This window comes from Leopardus geoffroyi, chromosome B2, assembly GCF_018350155.1.
Source record: "Leopardus geoffroyi isolate Oge1 chromosome B2, O.geoffroyi_Oge1_pat1.0, whole genome shotgun sequence".
NCBI lineage: Eukaryota > Metazoa > Chordata > Mammalia > Carnivora > Felidae > Leopardus > Leopardus geoffroyi.
The window spans coordinates 55965344-55983621 of NC_059332.1; the positions used below are offsets into that span (position 1 = coordinate 55965344).

The 18278-nt window shown below is 37.0% G+C and overlaps 1 protein-coding gene across 10 annotated transcripts in view; it reads right to left on the reverse strand.

Moving 5' to 3' along the window:
* KHDRBS2 (KH RNA binding domain containing, signal transduction associated 2) overlaps positions 1 to 18278 on the reverse strand; it is a 631853-nt gene that overhangs the window by 14020 nt on the left and 599555 nt on the right. For 4 of the 10 annotated variants that reach the window (XR_006717302.1, XR_006717301.1, XR_006717298.1 and 1 more), the window contains 3 exons: positions 11950 to 11983; positions 11234 to 11403; positions 781 to 4668 (listed from right to left, as the gene is read on the reverse strand). The gene's annotated coding sequence lies outside the window, so the exon portion shown is untranslated. Of the gene's footprint in view, positions 1 to 780; positions 4669 to 6880; positions 6962 to 9342; positions 9501 to 11233; positions 11404 to 11949; positions 11984 to 18278 lie in introns of those variants that run through there. The other 6 variants (XR_006717303.1, XR_006717299.1, XR_006717300.1 and 3 more) reach the window with 5 other exon arrangements.

Below are 18278 nucleotides of genomic sequence, written 5' to 3' on the forward strand. Positions count from 1 at the left end.
TCTCAAAGGAGGTACCAACCTCAGTCAGTATTTTCACCAACAGATATCAATAAGTCAATAAAACATAATGTTTATATAAGTTAACATGTAATTATCTACAGTTATATATAATCATAATTACATAAGTTAAATACTGAATTCTAAAACATTTGCTAACCATTTCTCCCTGACATAGAAATTAATTCAGTTCCGTTTTTAGTTGTGACACACAGAGCTTTTAAAAATCATTTATAAGACACACTTTTTAAATTTTGAAATCAGGGTGCTTCTCATAATATCCAAAAAGTTGCTGATTATTTATTTTTTTTACTGAAAAGCTTTCATTAACTATGTCTTACAACTGATTCTGTTTCATAGTTCAGGAAGTAGAGGATATTGTACCACCATGTGTCTAGAGACCTTTTGTGAAGATAAACGCATATCACTCAATTAGCCTCCATCATCTTTTATGCATTTCCTTTATTTATTATTTGCTATGAAGTATTTATGACTGCTTATTCTACATCATTAAAGGCTGTGATGTGTGTCACAGACTTCTCTAGTATTAGTTTTTGTTTTCACAGGCCAAATTGTGAATGATGTACATGTATCTTAGTAAAAAATATACGGAAGCAATGATCTAATGCCGCCATTGCATTCTGAGACCAGCCTTGCCCCTCTAAATGAGAATCAAAAGCTATGGCAGTGAAATCACAAAAAGGGGTTCCAATTAAGAGCAGAGAATTATCTCAGAGGTAACTCATATTCAGATCTTATACAAATTGACCTAACATGCCACTTTTTATTTTAAATTTCATACAAAGAAGCAAACCCGAATTAATATAATGATATTGTAAGGTATACTTTAAAAAGGCCTTCTGTATTATGCCAGCTTGAGTCTTTGTGAAATTAGCTGCCTTTCTAATTACTTACAATATTTTCATGTTATTCTGTTATCTCTACATAGTCCCTATGGTACAGCACTGGGGAGCCCAGTGTCCCAATATCTTTATATTAGGGTAAGAGTGGAATCTGACTTTGTAATGAGAAAGAGAAGTGGCCAGTCATACCATCATCATGGAAGCAAAAGATGTCCTAGTGTTCCCCAAACACTTGAAGCCCTCTGCCACTACATTAGCAGCACGACCCTTTCCTATACCCATTCTAATACAGTCAGATTGTGCAATTCATTCATCTGTGCAGTCAGAAAGTCTGTATTTTGCACTGTCAGGTGGTGTGGTAGATCCTTGGAATTTAGAGATGAACACACATTCTGCCTCAAGGACAGCCTCATGTGGAGACAAATACTAACCAAGAATATGTGGTATAGCAGAAACATAGAAAAACCACAGGAGCAGAGAAGAGGGCGGTCATTCCAATGCAGCTTGGCTTGATGGGGGAAGAGACAGGGTTTTGTCCTGAAGGAGCCAGTGTCTGGCCTGAGTGATAGAGTAGGAGTAGGAATTAACCAAGTGGTTATATTTGCATGCTTTTCCTCTTTACTAGATCTCACATTCTGAAACTTCAGATTTACTCCTGAACCCTCCTGCCTTATTTCTGTATACTCCTCTTGAGGTAGTATCATTGACACTCGGAGGCCTTTAGTGCCATCTCTATGCTACTTATATCCAGGGAGACATCTGAGGACACATCTTTCCTTGGAGCTTTAGGGGGTATTCAAGGATTTTGTGGCTGATCAAGGAAAAAGATGTGACCACAAGGTGGCAGTAGCACTCACAAACTTTATTGGGAGCTGCTTTGGTAAATTCTTTGGGAAAATCCCTCACAGCAGGGGTCTGTCCACTGATGTTGGCCCAGGGCTGCTGCTCAGAAGGGGAGGAGGACAGGGGAAGTCCTGAGGGGGGGGTTGGAGAGGGGGCTTCTGTATGTAGGCACTGTGGCTCAGCAGCCTGGCAGGCAGTCTTTGGGTCAGAGAGCTCAGAAGGGCAGCCAGGGTTGGAGTTTCCATGGCCCTGGGGTCATCTAGTGCTAGCAGATATGGGATGAAATTTTACAGGGGAATGCAAAAACAGGAAGGCTCTAAATGGCTAAAAAAATCTTCTTGTTTGGCCTATTTTAAAAATAAATGGATGTGTAAACATTTGATTTTGTCTCTGGCGGGCTTTTGAGCTAATGGGTCTCAGCCTGCAGTGAAGAAATAAATGACCTAGGGGCCATCTCTGGCTCATTTATATAACAGCTTCACATCAATATAATCAAATGCTTATTTAACATCTCCATTGGGGTGTCATGAAGGTATCATGAAATTGACCCAATCAAGATGGAACTCCTTGTACTTCTTTAGTTTTTTCTTTTCAGTAAATGGAGCTATCAGGCAGATCTGAAGCAGAAAGTTAAGAGTCATACATGGTTCCTGTCTTTCCAGTCTCATCAAGTTTTGTCATTTCTACCTCCTAAGCATCTCTCATAATTTAGTCATCTACATCTCCATTGACATATCTCCAGTCTAAGCTAGAAATCTCTCTTGCTTGGTTTACTCTAATATTCTGCTAGGTCGTCTTCTTATTTTTACTGATATCCCCTTTCGATGAATTCTCCATACAGCAAGCAGGATTATTTTGAAACATAGATCCTGCTTACCCTAGCTCCTTGTATATATACCTTTTAGCAGTGTCCGGAGAATGTCCCAATCTGAAAACCCTGAGTGATCCCACCTATACTTGCCTTCCTAGCTCTTGTCACACCATTGCTTCCCATTGCTCACTGGTGTCCAGTTACAGACCCACTGACTTGTGCACGTTCTTTTTCACACTACGACCTCTGTCCCACTGTTCTTTCTACATGAAATGTGCTCCTCTCCCAGCAATTTGAATGGATGTTACCTTTTCTTCCTTCAGGTGTAGCTTAAATGTCCCTTCCTCATCGAGGCCTCCTGTAATTGCCTCAACATAGCTCTCATCCTCCGCTCTACCCACCTTCATTATTCAATCTCAAGCTCTCCATTTATTTCTGGGGTAACAATGATCTTAATTTATAATTGAGATATATCAAACCCTCTCTAGACTCCAGGCTTCATGAAAATACTTTGCCTTGTTCACTGCTTTTGTTTGTTTTTTTTTTTTTTTGGTTTTTTAAAAGAACTCTAGTTTCTAATATAGTGCTTGGCACATAATAGAAACTAAATAAATATTTGTTAAATGAAATACATTTTATACTTTCATAAAGAACAAATAAGCAGGGAAAGGTGCAGTCAAGTGGAGAAGGATTTTTTCCTCTTTTTTTTAAGAGCTAAAGGTGTTATTGTATTATGTTATACTGTTAACATGGAAAATTTGATGCCTTTCTTGCTAAGGTGAAGGAATTCAAAGAACTATGGGGAATATGAATTGCCTTTAAATGATTAAGTTTGAAAATCATTGAAGTAAATTACTTGTGAGGCCTTAACAAGGCTGGGGTGTTTTTGTTTGTTTTGTTTTTTGTCTTCATTTTTGTTTTTGTTTTTGCTTTTTGGCTGGGGGTATTACAAAGTAGATTGTGATCAGCTATTCTCCAAATTTTTTAGAACAAGAAACATGAAACAAGAGTAATCTTCGTATTTGGTATTTAAAAGTTATATAAAGGGACATTTTCTATCAGGAGTAAGAATTAAAGAAAAACTGTTCAAGAGGACATAACAAAACCTTAAGAATTCTTTCTAGCATGCCATTTTATACCTCTAATGCATCTATGGCAATCTTCCCTTTTATACTTACTGTTACTTATATGTACATTCTCTCTTTTTTTCCTTATTCAGTCTTAGTGGGAATTAATCCCTTCTGCATTAGAAATAAACCTGCTTTAATTTGGAATTGTTCACAAAAACAGTAATACAAAAACTAAGAATATGATTAGTGAGCATTTACTGTGTGTCTACTATGTGCCAGGCATTATGCTAAGGGCTTTACATGTTCTAACTTATTTAATCCAGTAAGTAGCCCTATGAGTTAGGTGTTATTATAATCTCCATTTTGCAGATGAGGAAACAGAAACAAAGCAAGGTTACCTACTTGCCTGTGATCTCACTGTTAGGAAATAGTGGACCCAGGACTTGAAATCAGGCAGTCGGGCTCACTGTCCTTGTTGTCAAAAACCATACCCTGCTGCTTACTCCTGTAATTATGTCCTGCTCTTTCTTTTTAGTGATCAGAAATTTAGGTAGGGGAATGGGGTGCGCATAGTGTCGATATATCCTTAAGATATCAGGACTGTGCTCATAGAGAGGAAACAGAAGGCTGCAGTGGTAAATGTAGGAATGTCCAATTCGTTTTTGTTACGCTATTTGGAAACTGTTAACTTTTTGCTGAAATATTTGTTTTTATTAGTGGGTAGCACCAACAGTGAGCAGCAAAGACTTTCTTGTCTTCCTCTTTCTTCTTTCCAGATAAAAACAAACTGAGAAGTCTGGGAGGCTCTTTCTTGGAGGAGACATTATTGCAAGTCTGTGAAATTTTGGAGTAGAGAGAAGAACATTGACTCCTTTTCTATGCTTCCATTTCTTTCCTCCTTTCACTTTTTGGCCAGTACAGTGTAAGATCTGATGTGACGAAAGTTGGAAAGAATTCTTTGCTCTCATAGCTTCATTCATTCACATGTTATTTATTCAACAAATATTTCTGAGTATGTACTATGTGCCAGGCTCTGTGTTAGGCTTGGGTGTTAAGTGGTGAAGCAAGTCATGGTGAAGAAAACCTGTAGAGGGAAAGAGAAAAATGAAAACATAACACACACATGTATACACCAACACAAATGTTTTTTTTTTTTGTGTGTGTGTATATTACTTACACATATACATGCTTATACTTACATCTATATTTTACACATTTATATAAATCTAACTTGTTTACTTTATGTGCTTATTCTTATACATATATATGTACATATGTATATATACTTATGTATGTATCTCTATATATGTATATATAGCTAGATACAAATTATCCTAAGTGCTATGAAAGAAATGAACAGGTTCCTTGACAGAGAACCAGTTATGGATTGTGGGAACTACTAGAAGGGCCGTGGTGAGTCCTTAGGGGGGAAGTAGCTTAGGGATATAAGGCTTTAAAGAAAAGTGGCAAAGGGGGTCTTGTCCCCCTGCTGCCCAGCCTAGTCCACAGACTCTCTGACCTGGAATAATGGAACAGCTCAGAGCTGTGTTCTGTGTGGTTGACCAAATGCCCATGGCTGTAACACACCGACATGTTCATTTGACAAGGAACTAAAAATACTAGCACAGATACTGGTGAAATCGAGAAGACATTTAGTTCATAAGCCTATGTTGTGAACATGCTGTGAGGACATATAAAAGAAAAGTACCTCTGACCACAAAGATCTGAGTCTAATTGGGTAGAATAAACAGATGCATGAGGAATGGCACCAGAGGCAATGGACCAAAATGTGCAAAGAGAGCCATTATAAATGGAAGAAACAGAGCATGGCTGAGCTCATCCTTTTCAAAGGAAATGAGTTAGAGGCATGGCATTTATTTTATTGATGGTGGAGGCAGTGGGAATATAGTTAGATGGACACTGAAAATTAGGGCTTAAATTTAGGAAGCCAAACACAGAGGATGCAACTTCTACTGAAGGAGACTGTAAACAAGGCAAAGATTTGAGAAGCTCCGTTCCAAAATTGTTACAGTACTTGTGTGCCTATTTCCCTATTTATCAATGTTGCTTATCGATAAAACATAGCACTTCCATATGTGGGGCACAAACACCAGGCAATTTGTGGAATAATCAGTGTCTCTTCTATGTTTGTTAGTAAAATATTCCTAGTACAAAAACGAAACAAACGTTTCATCCCACGATTCTAAAATTAATTTTTTGTCCCGCGTGAGAGGCCTTGGAACTTTCAGCAACAGTTCAACAAATCTATTTTTGAATAATCCCTGAGTGCCAAGGAAGTTATGGAGCAGCAGGACTACAAAGAGGAAACATAGTTCTTTCATTTTGGAGCTTAAAGGCTAACTCAAGACAGAGAGACACAGGCATATATATATCATACAGTGCAGTCTGGGGACCCGAACAAGGGACAACCAGCGTCACCCTGATGATATGTAGGAAAGTTTAGAGAACACTCCTAGAAAGATGGTTATTTGAGAATTGATAACACAAGAAAATAGGAGGAAGGAGGGTCCTTTCAGGATGGGGGAGAAGTGTGACGATGCAGTAGGATGAAGTGTAGGAAAAACATGAAAAGCCTTTATAAAATACTATTTTTAGAAACTCAGCATTAAGGTATGTTTCAATGTTCAAGTCCAAACTAATTTTAGCAAATGCACGGGATGTACAACCTTAGTTTGATACTTTTGGATTGAGATGATATTCATAGAACTAATTTAAACTCCTTAAAACCATTTTAAGATACAGAGTTATTTTGTGACCCAAACTTCCTTTCATGGAAAGAAAGAAGAGGGGCAGAATTTTAGAATAACAACAGCTGATAGATCCTATTCCAATCTTGTCATTCTTTTTCAAATATTTATTTACTTTTTTTATTATTGGGCGAGTGCAAGCAGGGGAGGGGCAGAGGGAGAGGGGGACAGAGGATCTGAAGCAGGCACTGTGCTGACAGCAGTGAGCCAATGCAGGGCTCAAACTCAAGAACCACGAGATCATGACCTGAGCCAAGGTCAGATGCTCAACTGACTGAGCCACCCAGATACCCCTCCAATCTTGTTGTTCTTATATGTGGGAATCATCTGCGGATTCTGGCATCCTTTTCGACTTTCTTTGAAAGGTATTAACATTTGTGAGAATCACAACCGATAGGTGAACTTGCAAGGTGTGGCCAGAAAAAGGGGTCAGACTAGGCTGACAAGTGTAAGGGGTCAGACTAGGCTGACAAGTGTAATGGCTGAGAGTCTTGTGACACTGAGGTTAAAAGAAACAAGGAAACATACTTTTTCTCTGCCTCCATCTCAGGGATACAGCAGCATAGAGCAGGCTCCAGGTAAGATTTATCATGTAACTAAGGGGAAGAGCTGCAAAGGGAACAGTGATTGCAAGAGTTCATGCTCAAGAAGGACCTCTGAGATCTTCATGATGAGTACAGATGAACTGTACTTCCCACAGTGTTATTTGCCTAAGAATTCAGTTGACCAGGTTGCCTTTGTTAGATCTTAGGTCAGTCGGGGTCCAGTCAAGGAAAATGGGATCTACCTGTGATATTCATTAAATGAAGGATTCAAATGCAGGGAACTGATTAAAACATGAAGGAGGTGATAAAAGAGACAGAAGAAGGGAGGGAGGGGAGAGTGGGTGATGGGTATTGAGGAGGGCACCTTTTGGGATGAGCACTGGGTGTTGTATGGAAACCATTTTGACAATAAATTTCATATATTGAAAAAAAATAACAGAGCATTACAGATGAATTAAAAAAAAAAAAAAAGAAGAAGCCAACCAGAGAAAAGTGAGGCAAAAGGAATGAGCTGTAACCAACCCTAGCTTCAGGGACACAGGTTAAGAAGAGGCTGCTGTAAGGCAGGAGGCATGGGTTACCCAGGTAAGAACTGGAACTGTGGCAGGCTTCGTTGTTGGGAGGCGGGCATGGAAGAGACACAGCTGCTGCCTGAGAAGGTGCAGGAGACAAACGATGTGGAGAGAAGGGCCCTGACTGCTCCCTTCTTCCCCATCTCCTGTGTCCTCCCAGTGTCCCCATCCTCAAGTCTCACTGGCAGAAGCCAGCTACAGTTCCCCTGAGACTGCCCTCTTGGAAGGGAAGCCTCAGGGGTCAGAATTTCCCGTCCCCTAGTGAGCCTGAGAGAGGGCTCTCTTAAAACCACTCAAGGCACCATCAAGAGAGTTAAGTTCTAGAAATCACGGGACTATCTTGCTGACAAAAGGAAGCCTTCACTCCAAAGAATGGGTTCTTAGAAGTTTTGAGTATAAGAAAAAAAATGTTTAAAACATGTTTCCTCTTTCTCTGCTTTTCATGGATAGAAGGTCAGCATAACATCAGAACATCTGCATGCACACCCCCAAACTTAGTTCTAATTTGGCAAAAACACTCATCAGTAAAGAACGCTGATTTTTTTTTTCCTCTAAAAGAAATTGCATTTTAATGTCCTATTTTGTAAAACTTAGCCCGCATTGAAGATTTTCTGTTTGTTGTGCTAGTACATTCTACAAATCAGAAAATCCCTGAATTATCAAACAAAGGCTTATTTGCCTAAATTACCATGCTGGCCTGACACTGAGATGTAGGGTTTGTTTTGAGTCTTTGCACATTTAGTGACCTGCGGTATTTTGATAAATGCCATTGCCTAGAACTATTCAGTAGGAGGTTTGGGCACCATCTGTGTTTGTTTCTGTAGGAGCAGTAACTGCCTAGAGAAAAATCTGATGCTCATTTCAAAGATGCAGTATAAACAAAATTCAAGATGATGGCTTTAACATAATTATTCCACCTTTCATTTACATAGTACTTTATGCATTTCAAAGTGATTTGATATGCTTTCATTTAACGGATCTTCACAGAACTTACGGAAGTTAGGTATGGGCTTCTAAAACATGTAAAAGCTCAACAAGGAAAATAACACTGAAAATAGGCAGTCTTTTCAGAGAAGACTATAAAATACCATATAGTTTCATCTCCTGCTGATGGTAATAGAAAATACTTATTGAGCACCTACATGCCCTGTGCCAGGTACTTTAAAAATGCATCACATAGATTAACTCATTTAATCATCAGAACAATCCTATGACGTAGGTATTATTATATTCTTATTTTAAGGAGAGAGGGACTAAAAGAGATGGGGAGGTTAACTGACATAATAAGAGATATGAGCTTTAGCAGTGTAACAAAATACTGTCTTTCTTAAGCAGTGATTTTTTAAATATACACCTAGCAAGCAGTGTTCTTAATTACAGACATACATTTATATTGGGTTTCTTCTTTAAATTGTGCAAGTAACTCAACAGTATGCTGCTGAACTGGCTTTTCTTTCTGCCAAAGAAAAAACAAAGCCGTGATTTGTAGCATGCTATGGTTTGAATGTTTGTTCTGCCCCCACCCCCCAAATTCATGTATTAGAATCCTAACACCCATGTGATGGTGTTAGAAGGTGGGGCCCTCATGAAGGGGAATGATGGGCCTCATGAAGGGAAATCTCTTATAAAAGAGATTTCACAGAGCTCCCTAGCCCTTCTGCCATGTGAGGATAGAAGAAGTCTGCAGTCTGGAAGAGGGCCCTCACACAACCATGCTGGCCCCCTAATCTCAGATGCCCAAGCTATGGAACTGAGAGAAATTAATTTCTGTTGTTTAAAAGCACCAAGTCTGTGGTGTTTTTAAAAAGAACAACCTGAATGGATTGAACTAAGACAAAGCCCTGGACAATTTCCATGGTATAGGTAGTCCCACCAGAGTCCACTTGAAGCTACCAAAGTGAAGTCACTGAAGAGATGCACATATATGGATCATTGGCATATGGGTCCAGCATCCCAGGGGCTGACTGAAATTACTGTTGTACTCAAGACGACATGTAGGCTATGGATGTGATGATCCACTCTTGAAATGTTCTTAAAACACAAATTCATTTTATTTTCAGCTGTTTTATGCAACTCAATATGAATTAAACTGTTTCAGATACGTTCACATTCAATCACTGCTTATAATGAATTTTGTAATCATGTTTATGCTGGAATGTTTTTCGCCGATGATAATCAGGCTTGTCTGGGATAAGGCAGTCATGTGGCAGCTGGAGAGGGGAGAGGAGAGGCCGGAAAAGTGCAGCTATTTATATGATGATCAGTAGATATATACCTTGAGCCAGGTACCAGTCATTTTTCAAACCACAGATCCTTAGGTTATTTTGCAGCCGGTATGGTTACTAAGAGTCCAGTTAGCAATCTGGAAGTTCTGGGTTTGGGTTAACCTAAGAATTCCATGTGTCTATTACAGAATATAGTCACCTCAAGAGTCCATCTAATGGTCCTTTAAGGAAGAGTGGCCATTTGTTAAAGCCCCTCTAGCCTAGAGCCATGTCTGAACCAGAAAAAATGGGGATGGACAATCAGGACTTTCCTTGAGTGGTACCAAGGCTGAGCTCACAGCCATCCTGTTCTGTGAGAGCTGCTTCTACCCAAGCTCCTCCTTCTGGATACTACCTGTCCCTTCTCTAATACCAAAAATAAATATCTGCCCTTATTGTCACAGCTGTCTCACGTTAAAAATGTTTTACAAATACATGTCCACAACTAAACACCATGTAATGCCTTCACTTTCCTTTTTATTCTCCAAAACATACGTGAATAATAAATTAAAAGCTTTGTCATCATGTCACCATATTCTTTTCTCATCTGTGTTTTGTTTTCTGTTTATTCTTTCTTCTTTCTGTTATTTTCTCCCCTAGGAAACTGTTTCCAAAAGCATTATAAAAATTCCACTGGGGGAATATAAATATCTTCTTTATATATGTATATATATATGGAGGTTTGGCAATTTTGTCCTCCGTGGAGAGCCTGGTCTGAAAATAGGGGTTTACCAGTTGTTCTGGGTACAAACATACATGGACAATGCCTCCTGCTGCCAAGATGCTTACAACTCTTTTGCCTTTTAAACTTTTCTTCTTTCCCTTCCATCTTTTTAATTGCTAAAGAAAAAGCCTAAAAGCTTACTCTTATAAAGTAACGATTGTTGAAAGTCTTTGCCAGATCACTGGTTCTGGGTCAAGAAACAAAATACCAAACTAACCAAAACCTTCATAGATCAAATGCTTGATCCTTCAAGTGGAGAATATTGGAATTTTCCCCACAAACAAGGTGGAATGAATAAACTGAGTAAACCTAAATACCTCACTCATTCAATAGACAAATATATGTTATAGGCATATTTTAGATACCAACGTCTATGATAAAGATTTAAGAATTCATATTTGAATAAAATATAGCTTTTGTCCTTGGCAGTTTGCAGTCTAAACTGCATTTACTAATTATGACAAAAATTCTTTATTAAAGGTAGCATAATCTATAATCTCTATACATATATATATATATATATATACATATCTTTCTCTCGCTATATATATACATATATATATATAAATCAATACATAATCCATAATAATATACAAGCTTTCAAGCAAGACTTTAAACCTGAATTTCATATCAGAAGATAATGGAACATTTCCAGGTGTTACAAATTGTATTATCTCTTCCAAAGTAATCCAATAGGAATCTCAAATGCAGGAAGAAAACTTTAAAGGCAAGATTTCATTTTGAGCTAAAAGAAAAAAAAGTTCCGGTTTACCTACCTTCTGTCCATATCTGACTTTTCATCCAAATCTCACCTCTTCTATGAAGCCATCTTTTAAAATCCCAGCCCAGATTAACCTCTTCTTTATTAAGCTGCATAATTAACATATTAATATGTTCCACATATATTTTAATCAGTGGTTGTTATTCATAGTCACTTCAGAATCACCTGCAGAGTTTAAAAAATACACATTTCCAGGCTCCAACCTCAGAAACGTATTAAATCAATGCAAATATGGTCCGGGCATTTGTATTTTTAAAGCACACCACACATAATGTACTCCCAGTTAAGAAACACTGTTCAAATTACACTATATGATTTGGTATCTTATAATAGCATATAATCCATATAATCCATATTTATACATTTATATTCTTAAATCCCCAAGTGAATTTTAAGCATCTTCTGGGTATAGGCACAGACTTCTATTTACTTTGTTCTCTGCAGCACACAGAACCTATTCTGCATGAGGAAGAATTTCTACTTCTTTTCTGAAAAAGGAATTTCCTTGCAACAACCTCTATATAATACGCTCATATCTGCTTTTCTATTCATATTCTTTACACAGTGGTGGAACAAAATTGATTATAAGCAAATATTATTTATTCATCTTTATTTAATATTGGCCTTCAGAAAAGTGTCTGAATTAGGGCAAGCCCTAGAGAGTTTCATAAAAAGATACTATAATTCTAGCATAGTGGAGTTCAAACTTACATTTGTTCAAATCCAAATCCTCTTCTTATTTGGCCTATGGTGAGGAGAAAAACAAAAGAAACAAGTTTATAAAGTGCATGCCCTTAGTAAGCACTCAATGCATGATAGCTAATATAAATATGAGCTATTAAGGAAGTCTCTTCACCCTCCCCCTCCAAATTTTCTTCAGCATACAGATTTCATGCCTTATAGCCTGATAACCAGTTGCTACCAGAGACATCTAATCTAGTCATAGAATGTCAGAGGTGGGGAGGCCTGCCGAAATGAAATGATCCCCCAATCTTCCTTTTAACCTCTGAACCAATTTAGGGCTCATAGCTAGAGCAATCCATACGCATTTGTGGGGTTGAAATGTTCTGCCTCACAGAGCTATTTAAGAGTCAGAAAACACAAGGAAAACCCTAAGTACAAAAACTAGTCACTGAATAAATAATTGTTACTATCATTAGTATAGTAATAGTAATATCCTGAACTATAACCTAGTTCAGTGCTCTTTTCTTGCATCCTAAAATGCACATTCCTTATAAAAATATAGTTTTATAACATCTAGGAAGAATAATAAATTACAAGTCTTGATAATCTTTGACTGTATTCAGTAAAACCAAGTTACTCATATCAACCAGCAAATAGGAAGACAGTGTACCATCGTCTGGCCTATGTTGTTAAAGAGTCAGACCTTTGTCTAGTTTCAGGTTTCCCCACTATGACAGGAGGCCATGCTATTCAGTCTCTCTGTCTCTGTTTCATCAGCTGTAAGATGGGAGCGATAAAATATCTCCCTCATTGGGTTGTTGTGAAGAATTCACTCTACATGAAAGCATTTCAGTATTGGACAAATGACAAGCTTCCAATAAAGGTTATTTTATTATTATTAACATTTTATTATTATTTATAAAGTTAACCATAATTAGTCATCCATACTGGGACACATTTGAGAATGAAAGGTGGTGCTATTAATAATTACACTGGAATAGGGGCGCCTGGGTGGCTCAGTCGGGTCAAGCGTCTGACTTCAGCTCAGGTCACGATCTCACGGTTTGTGAGTTCGAGTCCCGGGTAGGGCCCTGTGCTGACAGCTCAGAGCCTGGAGCCTGCTTTGGATTCTGTGTCTCCCTCTCTCTCTGCCCCTCCCTCACTCGCACTCTGTCTCTGTCTCTCAAAAATGAATAAACGTTAAAAAAAATAATTACACTGGAACAACAGCATAAACCAGGGTGCATGGTCACCTTATCTACACTATATTTTCTAGCTGAAAACAAATTCCTAAGTGAGTGTGAGACTGTGCAGAAGAATTTACATGGAACTCTTTGAAAAGATTGTATGTTTGGGTCAGTTTCAAGATGGGCACAAAATAATGCTGCTGCCTTCTCCCAAACTCCTGTGAGACAAAATAGGAGTCACTGATGTTTGCATTGTATTTATAACTTAGCTGAAGAATTTCCTAAAGTCTCTCTGGCTAGGTCAAGGAAAATGAACTTTAATGTTTTTTCTTTTTTAATTTAATTTATTTTTTTTTTAAATTTTTAATGTTTATTTATTTTTGAGAGAGATCAAGAGACCGAGTGCGAGTGGGGGAGGGGCAGAGAGAGAGAGAAGGAGACACAGAATCCAAAGCAGGCTCCAGGCTCTGAGCTGTCAGCACAGAGCCCAACACAGGGCTCAAACCCACCAGCTGTGAGATCATGACCTGAGCCGAAGTCAGATGTTTAACCGACTGAGCCACCAAGGTGCCCCTTTAAATTTTATTTTAATTACTTTCAAGAGAAACCTTCTGAAATCTCTTATGTAGTTTCCTGTCTCATTAAAAAAATATATATACACTGTAATTTATACTCTTGAAACAAATGGCTCTTTTTAAAGTTTATTTATTTAAGTAACCTCTACAGCCAAAATGGAGCTTGAACTCAAGATCCTGAGATTAAGAGTTGCATGCTCTTCCAACTGAGCCAGCCAGGCACCTCACAAATTATTTTTTTAATAATAATAATAATAAAATAAATACAATAAGACAAAAAGGTGGTATTGGGAAGGATGACTAAGGTAACTCTTCAGACACAGGCTCCATAAAGATGTGTCATGTATAGGGGATGACATTTCCTCTCCTCAGGAACTTTCTGTCCCCCATCTCCGTATTAACAAAGATTGTGTGACTATTCATCACAAGCTCTCAACAAAATATATTTCCTGATTGATTTTTGTTTTAATTTTATTCTGGGACACAGAAATTCATAACCTCAAGCTCTGAAGGTATAAGGCACATGAAAATTGTGTACCCAAGACAATCAGCATATCACTGCTATGCTGCTACAATGTAGGAAGCCCTAGGTAAAAAAAACGAGTCACTGAATAAGTAATTGTTACTATCATTACTATGGTGATAGCAATATCCTGAATTACAACCTAGTTCAATTCAGTGCTCTTGCACCTTAAAATGTACACTCCTTGTAAAAAGATAGTTTTATCATAGCTAGGAAGAATAACAGATTATAACCCATTGAATTATAACATTCATTGAATGTCCCACTTAGCTTCTATCAGATGCAAAGAACTGCTTTATCTGTTTAAGCACTTCTTTTTGGGCACATAACAAAGTGTTCTGTACCTGTCTTGTAAGCAGAGTGCACAAATGAAATCACAAACAGATGAGGGGGCTCACCTCCATCGTTTAAAACATTGAACTTCAGTGTCAGATTTATTCCTTCTTTTGTTTTCTCTATCATACATCTTCACCTATAGTCGCAGATGAGCAGAACAATTTAAAGCATTATGCAGTCGCACATATAGGCATCTCTAAGGCACTCCCATATGGTATATCAATTCAGTTCATGGCAAATTTAACAGCAGCAGCAGCAGTTGTCAGACATACTCAAAACAAAATAAATTACCCATCCAACCCGTTGTCCTTAAGTGCTTTTTATATTCTGTGTTTTAGAAAACCAGTTTAACTTTAAGCAGCATTGTAGCTATGATCAGTCTCTCCTGAGGAAGTTTTTTATGAGATTGAATGAAGATAATGACAACCATTAGTCATTGCCATTAGCATAAGGCATGAGGCACACTACAATATTTATAAGCAGCTAAGTCATGACAGTAAAAATATGACTTCCTATAACTTGGGCAGGCTTCTAACTATGGCTGACTGCCATTCTGTAAAGTGAAACTGGTCTAAGTCTGGTAGTAGTATATTTAATGGCGTGTTCGTCATAAGACCTAATTGTTTTCCACCACAGGGTATGGAACTTTATGTCCTCTATCAACCAAAAACAAACAGTCATACTGCTTAATGGCTGTTCAATTAATGTTTATGTGCTACTTTTACACCCTGAATTATTTGATGAATAAACTCTAAGAAGCTATTTGAGAACTAAGTTTAATGGAACCTCAACTACAATAAAAAATTCCTAGAATTCTAACAGTAGCTCAAATTATCAGCTAGGCAATATAGAACATATATTGATATTCAAAAATCTTCTACTTGCCTGGTGAAGTGACAGAAAAATCAAACTTTGGAAGGAAATGATCTATGTAGCCTGAGCCTTGCTGCCTTCAAATTGAAGATCAAAATAGGATTAAAATTAAAAATGACCAGGTCAGACTAGGTCAAAAGTGAGATGGTTTATTATTCTAAGAAAGGCTCAGCTTTTATATTTCAAGGACTTTCTTACTTTATAACTTTTTACCTGCTAATATTTCTACTTTCCTTACATAAAGACTTAGCAGAAAGTGCCGGTTGATTAAAAATGTGTTAGGTCAGCACCCTCTTTTGTTAGAAGTTTTGTGAAATTACTAAAAAGACACTTTCACTGAAAGATTGGCACTTTAGAATTTATGAGAAAAAGTGATTTCTGACTTTTGTAGTTATTTGGATATAGCAGTGTTATATCGCTCACTTGTTTTTCTTCTGATAAGAGTCCTGATTGGTCTCCAACTCTAGGGCAGTTAATTAATAGTACTCACTATTGTTCCAAATTGGTTGGGCACCATCAGACACAGGAAAAGGAAAAAAAGACAAAAACAACAAAAAACAAGAACCGAGGACATGAAAGATATTGCGAATTTCCTTTGCAAATTACAGATCCTTGAACCCTACACACAGTATTTGTAAATGCTGATGTATATATTTTAATAGAACTGTGGCTGTCCTCTTCTTCCTGTCCTGTGGTTTAAACAAGGTTCATACACGAGGTTCATAACTACATGAGGTTCATAAACAAGGACACGAGGTTCATAAACAAGGACAAATGAGATAGCAAGTTCAAGAGATGTTAAATGTTCTTGACAACTTCCTACTAAAAACACAAGTGAAAAATGACAAACTTCTCACCTGGTTGATTGAGGATTAAATCTCACTGCTTTTGATTACAAGGCAATGAACCTTTCATTTTTAGTTCACTTTGTGTTTCTTAAATAGTGTTTCACTGAAACATATGTAATTGAATTGATTTGAATTTGATTAGTTTAGCACTACAGTCTCATTATTTGTAATAAATACATCTGTGTGGTGTTACAGCACATTAAGAAACATTTTAGCAGAGCGACTGACTTTTATTATGATTTTTAAATGTATCATTACCTGATATTAAAACTAAATTCATTACAACTTAACTGGATACACCTTTTCAAACTCTACATACTGTTAGAAACTAATTAATATTCAAATTCATTTCTAGTCTGTGTTGAAGCTATACTGAGCAAGTAACACGTGACATAAAAATCTGAATGTGTTGGGTGGGCTTGGTAGATTAACTGATAATAAATCCTCAGTATAACTTCCAATGAAAAATTCATATAGTATGTTTCCCCAGTTATTTTATAGCTGATTTTCTTTTTTTTTTTCTTTCTTTTAATGTTTTATTTATGAGACAGGGAGAGACAGAGCATGAACAGGGGAGGGTCAGAGAGAGGGAGACGCAGAATCTGAAACAGGCTCCAGGCTCTGAGCTGTCAGCACAGAGCCCGACGCGGGGCTCGAACTCACGGACCGCGAGATCATGACCTGAGCCAAAGTCGGCCACTTAACCGACTGAGCCACCCAGGCGCCCCTATAGCTGATTTTCATATGTCAAAACTTAGAGTAGAGGAAAATATTTTTAGGAAATAAAATGTCAGGAATAAACTTTGTGTGTCATTATGTTAACATATAAATATTGGTGTTAAATGTAATCAGAGCTACTGGATGGTACTTGAGTGTTTTATGTTGTACATTTTTTCTATTAAGTACATTATAAAGACATATTTTGAAATGTGAAAGGAATTGTGTCACTTAAAAGTGATGATTAGATTCTCCATAAATGCAAAGTAGAACAGAAAGTTAGTAGTTTGTTGGCTGACTTTGGCAAATGTCCTAGTTTGGACTGATTATCACTCAACTTTCTAAACTTCACTGTCTTAAAGTAGAAAAGAAAAGAAACTTTCACAACGGCCTAATCAGTAATATTAGGTGCTGGGAAATGTATGACATGGAAAATAGAAAATTTATATAAATTCCATTACAGTTTGCAGTAAGAATCTTACTCATTTACTTAAGTTCTGGTAAGATCTGAATATCTTTTGAAGGAACCAGTATACCCAGAATTAAAGATTGTGAAATCAGTCTTCTACACCAGTCAGCAAGACCTTGTTTTGTTTTTATATTTTTAATCATAAAGATCATTCACTGCTTCTTTTGTACTCCAATAATTTGATTTTGAAGTTTAATTCCATTACAATGCATAGTCATTTACAAATCAATGAACTACTCCTTGTCCTGAAATTTTTGTTCCCAAATTCTGATTTCAATATTTTACATTGAAGAAAATAAAAGATAAATAAAACAAGTACTATATTTAGGAATCAATAGCCTGATAAGTTAATTATATTTTGATGTTGTCTATGGTCCTTATATTAAGAATAAAAATATTAGTTACATATGTAAAGTATTTGAGAAAGGAGGTATGTGTCCTTTCTATAAAATTGACGGTAACTGTAATATATTGTTAACAACCAAGGTTATTGTGAGAAATAGGTATAATACTATTGTAATGAAGTCTAATTAGAAAATCAATCAAATAAAGTATTTATGGTATATTTTAAAATCACTAAAAACAAATCTAGCCTCAGAAGAGTAGGAAATAATGTTTATTTAGATATTTATCAAACACTATAATCAAATAATTTCTCTTTATAAATATATGCATAATCTAGAAATACTCTGTAGCCTGTCAATATCTTAACTTTTTTGGTGTGGACATCATAGACATAGTTAAAGTCATCTCTCATTTATATTATGTTCCTAGACCCTTCCTTCTCCTACCTTGGGGAAGGGAGGCAGCAAGGATCATTTCATCATC